This window comes from Ranitomeya variabilis, chromosome 1 (genome assembly GCF_051348905.1).
Source record: "Ranitomeya variabilis isolate aRanVar5 chromosome 1, aRanVar5.hap1, whole genome shotgun sequence".
Lineage (NCBI taxonomy): Eukaryota > Metazoa > Chordata > Amphibia > Anura > Dendrobatidae > Ranitomeya > Ranitomeya variabilis.
In genome coordinates, this window is record NC_135232.1 from 1,129,675,068 (window position 1) to 1,129,690,182 (window position 15,115).

Here is a 15,115-nt window from a genome sequence, read left to right on the forward strand (position 1 = left end):
CATTCTGAAGAAATGAACCATGACATTTGCTAAAAATAACTTTCTTGCCTAAGGTAATGCTAAGCAGAAGAAAGGTTCAAGCAGCTCAGGGGCAGGCCCATGGACCTGAATACATAAATGTAGCCCTTGACTTCAAACCTCATGAGCTCCTCATAGGCCAAGCAGTTTAGAAATGACCCACCCATGAGCAAAGTTGGGTATATTGTCCTTACTTAATTCTATTTTCTGACCACAGGGAGCAACATTTTACATTAAGAAAGTTTCAAGAAGGTGCAAGAATGGACCAAGGAATATTAGCAGCTGCCTAGATAGGAAAAAAGCAATTATTGGGTAAAAAAAAAAATACATTTATAGAGTTCAATGCTGTCCACTTTTTACTCCTGCTGTTTTCCTGAATATTCGTTTTTGGTTTTTTTAAATTGACCATAGATTCCATAGATATGGGTCTTAATATTTAATCCTAATTTGTAAAGGCTATACCAAGAGAGTATTGCTCAAATTTTGTAGAGCAGCCTAAAAACACAATCCCAGGGAATACTGTGTAGAACACCTCTTTGTAAACACCATAAAAATTAGTCATAAATAAGAAGAGCCATATTTCAGGAAACGTAAGGCAGATGTGAAAAGAACAAAACAGAATAACCAGGAGAACAGTGGGTATAAAAAAAGCGCAAACACTGGCAAATTTTAATTTGTTGACAGGATATTTTTAACCAACTGGATGAAGTTACTGAGCGGCCAAAAAAGTTAGGTACTAGGATTAATAAAGTCCATTGGTAACAAAACTGTGCTTCTCCTGAGGATATATGAATTGCATTTATAGCTTGCACTTCTTCATAATTCCATATGGGTTGAGCGAAAAGCTCCTCAAAGGCCCTGCTGATCAGAAGTGACCCACCCTTGAACAAAGGTTGGTATATTGGCATCATGTAGTGTTCTTTCCTTACAGCTGGGGTCAACATACAATATTAGGCAATGTTTTTGAAAAGACTGAAAATGGGACAAGGAATAGAGATGGGGTGAGAAGGAAAACAGCAGTATCTTCTTGGAAGGTAGATAAATATTTGATTAAAAAAATGTGCATTTCATAACTTACAGGATGGTGTTTGTGTTAATAGTGTAGTTGCAATGATTCCTGTAGCACATTGATGAGGAGGACATTGCTCCTGCCCATTGGATATAAGACTTTATTTGATTTCACGGCTACTGCTTCCCACTACTTGAAGCCTAAAGATCTCCTCTGTCATGGCTCGATTTGGAAATTCGATCTGGTGACTTTTTTCTTCGGTGTCGGTCATTCTGCCTTTTGAGCTATTACTCTTTTACCTCCCTGTCTAAATGCTAATTGCTCTTTCGTCCTTATTCTTCTTTCTTGATTTGCTCCTTGTAGCCAGAAATGAGAGCCCCTCGGGAGTTGCCTCCCCACCTCACCGGTAAGTGAAAAAGTGATAAGCGTAGTGGTATTTCACCTTTCCAGATGTTTTCCATTTTCCAATTTTGGTTTGCCCTATCACGCTCTTGGTGGATGTACATTTGGGAGTTCCAGCTCTTTATCTTAAGTGTTTACATTTCTGGGTAAACTCCAGTTGTATTCTTGCAGTAAATTGATTTGGCTTCGCTCCCAGCACATTTTCCTTTTTTTTGCTGTTAGGTTTTTGGGAGGTCTAATTTGTTCCTTTTATTTTTGGTACTCCTTAATCTTCCCTCCTTCGCCTTACTTGAATGTTTCTTACTTTATCACACCATAGCCTCTCCTATCTCTCCTCACACTTTTCATTTCCACTGTTGGCAGCATGTGGTGACCTTCCCTCTGGTTTCTCAGGAGGTATGAGAAACCCCTTGACGGCCTTTTCGGGAGTGAGGTCCATGGTGAGGTTTTTTAGTTGTGCGTCTACGACCTTTCTAGCCTGTACAGAAACTAGGTGAAGTAGGTGTTACGTTTCCATTGTGTAAGTGTGCACACGTTCATTACATCTTTATAGGTCCAGCTACTTAGAAATGACTATCCCATCAGCAAAAGTTCGTAAATTGCCCTTATGTGTTGTCAATTACTGTCAGCAGGGAGCAGCATTTACAGAGAAGAAAAAGTGTTTAAGAATGGGACAAGAATCAGATATTAAAACAAATATAATAATTTTAGGAGATACTGCTAACTGGATGCAGTGTCTTATAATACTAACCCAAGAAAATGTAATAAAATGTTTACAAATATTATTTATATTTTATTTTATTTTAAAGTCTAAGAAATGCCAGTCACAGACTTGATACTCTCAGAAAATATGCTGAAAGAATTCTTGATATTACTGTACTCTGGGGATCTTATCATTAGGCAAATATGTCCTTGGGGGGAATTAATTATTTCATTTAGCATTTTAAGCAGTTTAGTTGCCACAGAATTGTGTTATCTGACCCACCCCCATATGTTTATGAGCACGGTGAGGTGGAACAAATGAGAAATGTTATCAGATTTTAATATAAATAATACTGGCCGGAGGTAGGATGTAGGGTGAAATCCATTAAAGTCTCTATTGTATGTGATGACTTGTAGCATTACTCACTATTCATTATACATTCTGAAGAAATGAACCATGACATTTGCTAAAAATAACTTTCAAACATGTTTTTGCCTAATGTAATGATAAGCAGAAGAAAAGTTCAAGCAGCTCAGGGGCAGGGCCATGGACCTGAATACATAAATGTAGTCCATGACTTCAAACCTCATGAGCTCCTCATAGGCCAAGCAGTTCAGAAATGACCCACCCATGAGCAAAGTTGGGTATATTGTCCTTACTTAATTCTATTTCCTGACCACAGGGAGCAACATTTAACATTAAGAATATTTCAGGAAGGCGAAAGAATGGGCCAAGGAATATTAGCGGCTGCCTAGAAAGGAAAAATGCAAATATTGTATAAAAAAAATAACACATTTATAAAGATCAATAGTGTACAGTTTTTACTCCTGCTTTTTTCCTGAATATTCTTTTTTGTTTTGTTTTTTAAATTCACCATATGTTCCATCAGGGCCAGACTGGCCATCTGGCAATTCTGGCAAATGCCAGAAGGGCCCGTGTGTGTTGTGAATTCTGCTCTTGGGCTCCCTCCGGTGGTTGTTAGTGGTAGTGCAGCTGTCTTAGGGTTGTAATCCAGGGCAGGTGTTTCTGCTGATTGCAGCTCTACTAGGTATTTAGGTGTGCCGGATCCATTACTCCTGGCCAGTTGTCCATTGTTGTTGGAGGGATTGCATCTCTCTCTGGCTCCTCATGCTATGCTGCCAATTCAGCTAAGATAAGTGTCTGGTTTTTTGTCTCTGTGCACACATGCAGTGTGCTTTGCAATTCAGTGCAATTCATTGTGTTTTTGTCCAGCTTAGACTTTGTTTGGATTTTTCAGTCATGCTGGATTCTCAGGAGTTGCAGATATACTTGCTATGTCTTTAGTTAGATGTAGAATATTTGTATTTTCTGCTGTGGATATTTTTAGGATTTTAATACTGACCGCTTAGAATTCTGTCCTATCCTTTTCTATTTAGCTAGAAGTGCCTCTTTTGCAAAATTCTGTTTTTCTGCCTGCGTGTGTCTTTCCTCTTATACTCACAGTCAATATTTGTGGGGGGCTGCCTATCCTTTGGGGTTCTGCTCTGAGGCAAGAAGATAGAATTCCCATTTCCACCTATAGGGGTATTTAGTCCTCCGGCTGTGTCGAGGTGTCTAGGACGTGTTAGGTACACCCCACGGCTACTTCTAGTTGCGGTGTCAGTTTAGGGTTTGCGGTCAGTACAGATACCACTTACTCCTGAGAAAGTCTCTCATGCGGCTCCATGGTCACTGGATCATAACACGTGTGGTTGTGGGCTGCCTTGTCTGCAATGTTGTTAACAGAATCGGTGTTCTCAAATGTTACCTCGGCTCCTGTTCCTGGCGCTTCCCCTGCTGCTGCCGAGTCCAGGTCAGCTGATGTCCTTGCTGCGTCCTCCTCATTCCGGGGCTCGGTGCTTGCATCCTGGTGCGCGTCCTCCCTGCACTCAACTGCGCGCACCTGTGGGTTGCGCAGGTGCAGTAGGTTCTGACTGCGCGCGCTCCCTCTGCTCTTCTATCCCTCCATGACCTGACCTGGAAGTACTTCCTGCCAATCAGTATCTGGCCTCAGGTATTTCTGGCCCTCCTCCCTTTGTGGAGGCGCCTGATTATTGAGTTTTCCTGCTTTAGTTAGGCCGCATAGTTTTCTGTGCTTTACCAGTCCTGTGCATTCCCAGTCTTGTGCCTTGCCAGCCCTGTGTTGTTTAACCTCTTGTTCTCCTTTTTTGTCTTTCAGTTCCTGCTCCCGTGTTCCGCAGTTCCTGTGTTTTCCCTTTCCTCAGTCCGATCCTCAGCTCCTTTACTTTTCACCCAGGTTCTCCTCCTTCACCTTCTTCCCTTTCTGTTTTTCCCCGTTTTTCTCCCTGTTTCCTTTCCTGGAGCCGATCCCTGGTCCTGGCCTCCGTGGTACTAGTTTTCCCTGTGCCTGCCTTCTAACAGTCTCTGTATAGGGGTTGGTTCCACTCTGGAGTGCTCGCTCAGGTGAGGTTCGGTGCCACGGTCCAGTGGGTCCACTCTTTGTTTCCGTCGCCTTCGGCGTAACAGACTGCACTCGGACGACATCTGAGTGCAGCCTGATTCTAACATCAAGACACCCATACTGTTAAAAGTTGTGATGGTGCACAAAGTCGCTGACTCATTCACTTACCCCACCAGGCCACCGGTATCATTAGAAATATTGGTCTTGTAGGGTAATATTAGTAATGTATCCCATCTAGTGCTTGGGGACGGGGACAGTATGGGCCTTTATGATTTCAAATGCCAGGGCTGAATTTCAGCCCCAGTCTGTACCTGTGTTCCATAAATATGGGTCTATTTAATCCTAATTTGTAAAACCTATACCAAGAGGGTATTGCTCAAATTTTGTAAAGCAGCCTAAAAACACAATCCCAGGAAATACTGTGCAGAACACCTCTTGGTAAAGACAATAAAAATTAGCCTTAAATAATAAGACCCATATTTCAGGAACTGTAGGGAAGATGTAATAAAAAAAGCAAAATATAATAACCAGGAGAACAGCGGGAATAAAATAAGAGCAAAAATTGGCAAATTTTTACCTGGTGACGTGATATTTTTAACCAACTGGATGAGGTTTCCGAGTGCCCACAAGGGATAGGTACTAGGATCAATAAAGTCCATTGGTAACAAAACTGTACTTCTCATGAGGATATGTTAATTGCATTTATAGCTAGCACTTCTTCATAATTCCATATGGGTTAAGCAAAATGCTCCTTATAGGCCCTGCTGATCAGAAGCGACCCACCCTTGAACAAAGGCTGGTACATTGGCATTATGTAGTGTTCTTTCCTTACAGCTGGGATAGCATATAATTGTAGGATGGCGGAACCAGGGCTGTAGTCATGGCCGATAGCAATCACTCTCCATCCTTCCCCCTCCATACAAACATGTGTACCTCTCTGAGTACCTCGATGCTGTTCCTCTGCACCATCAGGGTTTTCCTGGCATGGGACAGTTACCTCTGCAGACGATTCCAAGAATAAAGAGTCACAGTCCAGTTTTGTTTCAACTTCAACATGTTTACTCAGCAACTTGTCATCCAGGACACGCACTGTTACAGCATCAGGCACAGGTATCTCTGACCCTTGCCTGTCGCCAAGACTGTGTGCGGGATGGTCCATACTACACTCACCGGCCACTTTATTAGGTACACCATGCTAGTAACGGGTTGGACCCCCTTTTGCCTTCAGAACTGCCTCAATTCTTCGTGGCATAGATTCAACAAGGTGCTGGAAGCATTCCTCAGAGATTTTGGTCCATATTGACATGATGGCATCACACAGTTGCCGCAGATTTGTCGGCTGCACATCCCAAAGATGCTCCATACAAGGCAGGATGGATCCATGCTTTCATGTTGTTTACGCCAAATTCCGACCCTACCATCCGAATGTCGCAGCAGAAATCGAGACTCATCAGACCAAGCAACGTTTTTCCAATCTTCTACTGTTCAATTTCGATGAGCTTGTACAAATTGTAGCCTCAGTTTCCTGTTCTTAGCTGAAAGGAGTGGTACCCGGTGTGGTCTTCTGCTGCTGTAGCCCATCTGCCTCAAAGTTCGACGCACTGTGCATTCAGAGATGCTCTTAGGCCTACCTTGGTTGTAACGGGTGGCGATTTGAGTCACTGTTGCCTTTCTATCAGCTCGAACCAGTCTGCCTATTCTCCTCTGACCTCTGGCATCAACAAGGCATTTCCGCCCACAGAACTGCCGCTCACTGGATTTTTTTTCTTTTTCGGACCCTTCTCTGTAAACCCTAGAGATGGTTGTGCGTGAAAATCCCAGTAGATCAGCAGTTTCTGAAATACTCAGACCAGCCCTTCTGGCACCAACAACCATGCCACGTTCAAAGGCACTCAAATCACCTTTCTTCCCCATACTGATGCTCAGTTTGAACTGCAGGAGATTGTCTTGACCATGTCTACATGCCTAAATGCACTGAGTTGCCGCCATGTGATTGGCTGATTAGAAATTAAGTGTTAACAAGAAGTTGGACAGGTGTACCTAATAAAGTGGCCAGTGAGTGTATATGGTCCCTCAGTGTCCTCAATGTCCATTTCTGCCTTCCGTGGGGGCATTCCCTGCCGTTTCACCCCAGTCCTGAGAATGGCAACCCATTCAAAAACCTGCCACATCTTAGCGCACTTTCTCCCACTTTGCTCAGCCTTCTTCTGTTCAGCAGCTGCAGTCCCACTTATACTGCACTGCTGGTCCTGTACTCTCTGTTCTTTATTCTGGCCCCCTGGTTACTACTGCTGGGCCCACTCTTCCTAGAAGAACGTTGCAGGACACAAAGTGCCCTGGGCTACCTAGCCCTCTGTGAGCTGTATGGGCACCCAGGCCCCAACTGAACTGAAACAGGAAGACCTAACTGTCTTATTCCATATTGCCCCTCCTATCTTAACTATTCCCTGTGCTATACCTAATATTTATGATGCCACCATCTAGTGGCCAACTTGGGGTAATACTCCCCTAACACTATATGGGCCCGGGGCACTTACTTTCCCTAACTAACATTGTGCAAACATGGGAACAATTGCTCACTGATACTGTGAGTGCATCACTGGGCTTCCCAAGTGTCAGTCTGCATGTGCAGGGTGTGCCATGGAAGATAAGATTCCACAGTGCTGTTCAGCATTTGATTCTGAAGGCTGTCACATGCTGTCTATTCAGAACTTTGCAGAACCAACAGAAGAAAGAGGTTCAGGAAGAACGAGTCTAACTGAGACACCGAGTCAGGTGACCATTGTGGCGCAGTTTCCCTGATATAAGAAGCTGGAACAGCAAGGTGGGAAGAGATTGGGTGCCGACCAGTGAGATGAACAGAAAGTGTGCAGAGAGGTACCCTGAAGCCGAGACATCAGAGACTGACAGTTATTGGTCTGCTGTAGAAGGTGACAAGACGTTGCCAGTCAAGTCCTGTGGACCAGATGCTGCCAGTCAAGACCTGATGCACAGACCTGTGCTTGTGAAGGCCCGCGAACAAGACTACACTGGTCATAACCCAGGATCCAGCACTCCTCTGTCCAGGCCTGATAGACAATCATTTTTTAGTCAAGCACCAAAGACTTGGTGGGGATCCCAATCCGAAAGTGGATGTCCTCAACAATGAATTGGAGGCGTGAGTGAGCTGGTTCGTCACTTCCAGCACCAACATATGATGCAGGGTTCAGTCCTGGGTAGTGCAGCAGACGGGATGGAGACCAACCAGTGTAAGAAAGGTTCAGGGAATGCTCCTTGACTGTCAGAAGGACTTGTGGCCTTGCAGGAAGGTGTACGATTTCCACTCCACAAACTTGCACATCCTCCCAGAAATCTCAAACACCTTGATATATACTCACTTTTTGAATCTCTCCTCCCTCTTGCGGACATAACTCCTTATACAAAGCAGCGTTGTAGCTTTTGAATTGGTGGCACCTCTCACATATGCACCAAAGCTCGCGCAGTCAACAGGCAACCCAGGCACATCAGCCTGACTGAAGAACTGAGGCAGGCTTCCAGGGTTGCAGAGCAGAGATGGAAAATATCTCACACCAACAAGCATTTCATCATATTAAAATAGTCCCTCACTACTTTTAAGTCCACAATCACTGCAGCAAAACAAACATCTCATCTCTCATATCCTCCCTGTCTCACAACCCTAAACAGCGATTCAACACTTTCAGTTCTCTTCTCTGTCCCCCAGCGCATCCTCCCTCTCCTCTCATCTCAGCTGAAGACTTTGCCTCATTCTTCAAACAGATGATTGATAACATCAGAGAAAGCTTTGGCATAAAGTCCCCACAGTCCCTCCTTGTAACTACTCAGCCTTCCTCTTCCAAAACCAGCTTCTAAACCATGACGGAAGATCAACTTTCTATTCTCCAGATCACATCTCACCACCTGTGCACTTGACCCAATCCTGTCCCACGTCATCCCAGACCTCAATCACAGTTTTCATCCCAACCCTAACCCATCTCTTCAATCTATCACTAACAAATGGTGTCTTTCCCTCTTGCTTCAAACATGTCTTGATCCCACCCATCCTCAAAAAGCCATCCCTTGAACCATCCTCTCTGTCTAGCTGTCACTTCATATCACTTTTCCCCTATGCCTCAAAACTATTGGAGCAACATATACATCTTGAACTGTCCTCTCACCTCCCCTCCTGCTCCCTCTTTGCTTACAATCTGGCTTACGACCACATAATTCCACTGAAATTGCCCTTGCTAAAGTCACCAATGACCTACTAGCTGCCAAATCCAAGTGACACTACTCTGTCCTCCTCCTGGACCTGTGCTCTGCCTTTGACATAGTGGACCATTTCCTCTAACTACAGATTCTCTCATTTCTTGGCATCACAGACCTGGCCCTATCTTGGATCTTTTCATACCTAACAGATTGAACATTCAGCATTTCCTACTCACACATCACCTCCTCTTGTTGCTCTCTATATGTTGGTGTCCCCAAGGTTCAGTTCTAGGACCCTTGCTACCTGCTCTTCTCCATCAGCTCATAGAGTCCCACGGCTTACAGTGTCATCAATATGCTGATGACACACAGATCTATCTCTCTGGACCCAATATCATGTCCATACTACCTAGAATTCCACAATGTCTGTCCACTTTTTTATCCTTCTCTGATAGATTTCTAAAACTTAAGATGGATAAAACATAATTGATCATCTTCCCACATCTAAATAAACTCCCCAACAGACCTATCCATCAAAGTCAATGGCTGTTCACTCTCCTCAGTCCCGCAAGCTCGCTGCCTCAATGCAATCCTTGACTCTGATCTCTCCTTCAAACCACATATCCAAGTATTTTACACTTCATGCTGACTCTTAGCTCAAAAATATTTTCCGGATCAGTACATTCCTAAATTAAGAATCTGCAAAAACACTACTGCACTCCTTCATGATCTCCCGCCTTGACTACTGCATCCTCCTGCTGTGCGGCCTCTGTTCTAACACTATTCCCCTGCCTATCCTCTTCGTCAATCCCTTCACTGGCTCCCCATTGCCCAGTGACTCCAGTTCAAAACACTAACCATGGCGTACAAAGCCATCCACAACCTGTCTCCTCCATATACCTTTTACCTAGTCTCCTGGTACATCCCTTGTAGACTGTGAGCCCTTGTGGGCACGATTCTCTTTCCCCCTGTACCAGTTAGTGGCTTGTTTTGTTCAAGATTATTGTACATGCTTTTTATTTCTTATTAATTGTGTACCTCTTTTTACATGTAAAGCGCCAGAGAATAAATGGTGCTATGATAATAATAATTATAATAAGTGGAATCTATATACATAATATTGGAAATCACCGGAAGTTAGTCTCTCTTGCTCGATACCATTGCCGAGTGGGCTAATGTGGTTTTGCGTAGCTGCACTTGGTTCCCCACAATACTCATCTTTCTCTCTTGTTCTCATTTATTGAAATTTGAGAACATTTTTTAGCCGCGAGTAGAATTTTTTCGCACAATTCAGCAAACCTCGCATATTTAAAGAGGTTGTCCACTACTTTATCATTCATGACCTATCCTTAGGGAATAGGAAGTGCCAGGTGTCGGACCCCGACCGATCACAGATTGATGACCTATCCTAAGGATTGGTCATCGCCATCGGTGATAAAGTAGTGGACAACATCTTTAAATTCCGAAACATCTGCTCATCTCTAGGTTTTAACAACCTTTGATTTTCAGCTACAAAGTGGTACTCAGTCTCAATATACAGCAATATTTAGTCTCAGACAGTTTTGCCTTGCCAGCCTTTTTGATTAGATTTCCACCTCTACTCAACATTTGGCAAAAAACTTTATCTCCATTCCTCTATATCACCCAGCTCATTTCACTATGCCATCTATCTGTTCTGGCTCTCGACATTCTCTCCCTACATCACACTCACAGCATTCTCCGAGTGGCAAGACTTAGGGCCTGTAACATAAAGTTAGTTGAACAGTCGTCTTTAGAACTACAACCCCTGGCAAAAATTATGGAATCACCGGCCTTGTAGGATGTTCATTCAGTTGTTAAATTTTGTAGAAAAAAAGCAGATCCCAGACATGGCACAAAACTAAAGTCACTTCAAATGGCAACTTTCTGACTTTAAGAAACACTAAAAGAAATCAAGAACAAAAAATGTGGTAGTCAGTAATGGTTACTTTTTGTACCCAAGCATAGGGGAAAAATTATGGAATCACTCAATTCTGAGGAAAAAATTATGGAATCATGAAAAACAAAAAAAAAAAAAAACACTCCAACACATCACTAGTATTTTGTTGCACCACCTCTGGCTTTTATAACAACTTGCAGTCTCTGAGGCCTGGACTTAATGAGGGTCAAACAGGACTCTTCATCAATCTGGCTCCAACTTTCTCTGATTGGTGTTGCCAGATCAGCTTTGCAGGTTGGAGCCTTGTCATGGACCATTTTCTTCAACTTCCACCAAAGATTTTCAATTGGATTGAGATCCGGACTATTTGCAGGCCATGACATTGAGCTTATGTGTCTTTTTTTCCAAGGAATGTTTGCACAGTTTTTGCTATATGGCAGGAAGCATTATCATCTTGAAAAATGATTTCATCATCCCCAAACATCCTTTCAATTGATAGGATAAGAAAAGTGTCCAAAATATCAACATAAACTTGTGCATTTATTGAAGATGCAATGACAGCCATCTCCCCAGTGCCTTTACCTGACATGCAGCCCCATATCATGAATGACTGTGGAAATTTGCATGTTGTCTTCAGGCAGTCATCTTCATAAATCTCATTGGAACGGCACCAAACAAAAGTTCCAGCATCATCACCTTGCCCAATGCTGATTCGCGATTCATCACTAAATATGACTTTCATCCAGTCATCCACAGTCCACGATTGCTTTTCCTTAGGCCACTGTAACCTTGTTTTTTCCTGTTTAGGTGTTAATGATGGCTTTCATTTAGCTTTTCTGTAGGTAAATCCCATTTCCTTTAGGCGGTTTCTTACAGTTCGATTACAGACGGTGACTCCAGTTTCCACCCATTCGTTCCTCATTTGTTTTGTTGTGCATTTCCTGTTTTGGAGACATATTGCTTTAAGTTTCCGGTCTTGACGTTTTGATGTCTTTCTTGGTCTACCAGTATGTTTGCCTTTAACAACCTTCCCATGTTGTTTGTACTTTGTCCAGATTTTAAACACAGCTGACTGTGAACAACCAACATCTTGTGCAACACTGCGTGACGATTTACTCTCTTTTGATAGTTTGATAATCCTCTCCTTTGTTTCAATTGACATCTCTAGTGTTGGAGCCATGATTCATGTCAGTCCACTTGGTGCAACAGCTCTCCAAGGTGTGATCACTCCTTTTTAGATACAGACTAACGAGCAGATCTAATTTGATGCAGGTGTTAGTTTTGGGTATGAAAATTTACAGGGTGATTCCATAATTTTTTCCTCAGAATTGAGTGATTCCATAATTTTCCCCCTATGCTTGGTTAAAAAAAAGTAACCATTACTGACTACCACATTTTTTATTCTTGATTTCTTTTAGTGTTTCTTAAAGCCAGAAAGTTGCCATTTGAAATGACTTTAGTTTTGTGCCATGTCTGTGATCTGCTTTTTTTCTACAAAATATAACAACTGAATGAACATCCTCCAAGGCCGGTGATTCCATAATATTTGCCAGGGGTTGTACATGTGGTTCTAACCACACACTCACCTTACTTCCTGCACTGAGCTCTTTTTATATCTTCTGACCTATGAAGCTATCTAGGTAGACAACATAATATTTCAATGCATTAGTACTTACTATGACACATATATAGTCAGTCAATGACCTCCTACTCTTACTGATGTTATAGTGCCCCCTACAGGGATAGAAAAAAAAAATATCAGTGCCACAGCAATGACTTCTTCTCATCACAGCCAGTTTTAACTTCTTATTCTTTTGGTTTTTCACCCCTACCTTACATGAGCCAAAGGATCATAACAACCAGCTAAGCTCCATTTTGAAGAACCCCGAGGAACCTGCATTTTCCCTGATTTGGCCCTGATCACAATAGTCATCATTACAGCTCTACCACTTTTGTAAGCTGCTGTTAGACGGCCTGCATATTGGATGGTTTCACTTTAAGAATTATGTGACTAAGAACAAATATTACCAGTGGGGAATGTTCCGCACGCTGGGCGCACAGTACGGGATGAAAGTGGAACCTGACAAACACGAGATTGTAATATTTTGCTACGAGGCTGTAATAATTGCTCTTCCTGTCTGTCATACATGTATTAAATACTCCTGTATTGATGTCAGTCTCAGCATGGAGCATTTCTTTTTTCTGAGCCCTTTGCACCATTTGAAACATGATCAACACAGAGAGTTATTGAGATAAAAGCATAATAATAATAATAATAAAAAACATAGATAATATGCGTGCTTTGCCAAAACAATTCAAACTCATGCTGAACTGAAATTTCTTCAATCATCAGTTGGGGTGTTCCCAATAAATAAAAAAATGTTTAAAAGAGGATCTGCAGATAGAATTGTATCTGTATCACTTGCATAAACCAGATACACAAGGGCAAAAAAATAAAACCAAAATATTTTCTAATTCATATTTAGCTGGTCAAAAAAAAACCACAAGAAAACATATGAAACACACAAAACATAGTGAAATAACACCAAGAGGTGGAGGAAAACAGCAATAATGTATATTATGTAACGTCCAATAGGTCATGACCCAATGTGGTCATGTATGGGTGCGGTCAATCAATAGGGCGATATACTAACCGAAAAAGTCACATATAAGCACCCTAATGTATTGATGTAACCACAGCTACCACCAGGTATTTCTCTCCTGCCACCAGGTGTAACTACATCTACCACCAGGTAATTCCCAACTACCACCAGGTATAACCATAGCTACCACCAGGCATTTCCAACCTGCCACCAGATATAACCATAGCTACCACAAGGTATTTCTCTCCTGCCACCAGGTGTAACTACATCTACCACCAGGTATTTCCAACCTGCCACCAGATATAACCATAGCTACCACCAGGTATTTCCCACCTGCCACCAGATATAACCATAGCTACCACCAGGTATTTCCCACCTGCCACCAGATATAGCCATAGCTACCACCAGGTATTTCCCCTGCCACCAGGTATAGCTACAGCTAACACCAGGAATTTCCCACCTACCACCAGGTATAACGACAGCTACCACCAGGTATTTCTCACCTGCCACCAGGTGTAACTACAGCTACCACCAGGTTTTCCCACCTGCCACCAGATATAACCACAGCTACCACGAGGTATTTTCCACCTACCATCAGGTATAACCACAGCTACCACAAGGTATTTCTCTCCTGCCACCAGGTGTAACTATATCTACCACCAGGTATTTCCAACCTGCCACCAGATATAACCATAGAACCATAGCTACCACCAGGTATTTCCCCCTCCCACCAGGTGTAACTACGGCTACCACCAGGTATTTCCCACCTACCACCAGGTATAACCACAGCTACCACCAGGTATTTCCCACCTGCCACCAGATATAACCATAGCTAGCACCAGGTGCTTCCCCCTGCCACCAGGTATTTCCCACCTACCACCAGGTATAACGACAGCTACCACAAGGTATTTCTCTCCTGCCACCAGGTGTAGCTACAGCTAACACGAGGTATTTCCCATCTGCCACCAGGTATAACCACAGCTACCACCAGGTATTTCCCACCTGCCACCAGATATAACCATAGCTAGCACTAGGTATTTCCCCCTGCCATCAGATATATCCACAGCTGCCACCAGGTATTTCCCACCTGCCACCAGATATAACCACAGCTACCACAGGTATTTCCCACCTACCACCAGGTATAACCACAGCTACCAGCAGGTATTTCCAACCTGCGACTAGATATAACCATAGCTACCACAGGTATTTCCCACCTACCACCAGGTATAACCACAGCTACCACCAGGTATTTCCCAGATGCCACCAGATATAACCATAGCTAGCACCAGGTATTTCTCACCTGCCATCAGATATATCCACAGCTGCCACCAGGTATTTCCCACCTGCCTCCAGATATAACCACAGCTACCACCAGGTATTTCCCACCTACCACCAGGTATAACCACAGCTACCAGCAGGTATTTCCAACCTGCGACCAGATATAACCACAGCTACCACCAAGTATTTCTCTTCTGTCACCAGGTGTAACCACGGCTACCACCAGGTATTTCCCACCTGCCACCAGATATAACCATAGCTAGCACCAGGTGCTTCCCCCTGCCAAGAGGTATTTCCCACCTACCACTAGGTATAACGACAGCTACCACAAGGTATTTCTCTCCTGCCACCAGGTGTAACTACAGCTAACACGAGGTATTTCCCATCTGCCACCAGATATATCCACAGCTGCCACCAGGTATTTCCCACCTGCCACCAGGTATTTCCAACCTGCGACCAGATATAACCACAGCAACCACCAGGTATTTCTCTTCTGTCACCAGGTGGAACCACGGCTACCACCAGGTATTTCACACCCATCACCAGGTATTTCCCA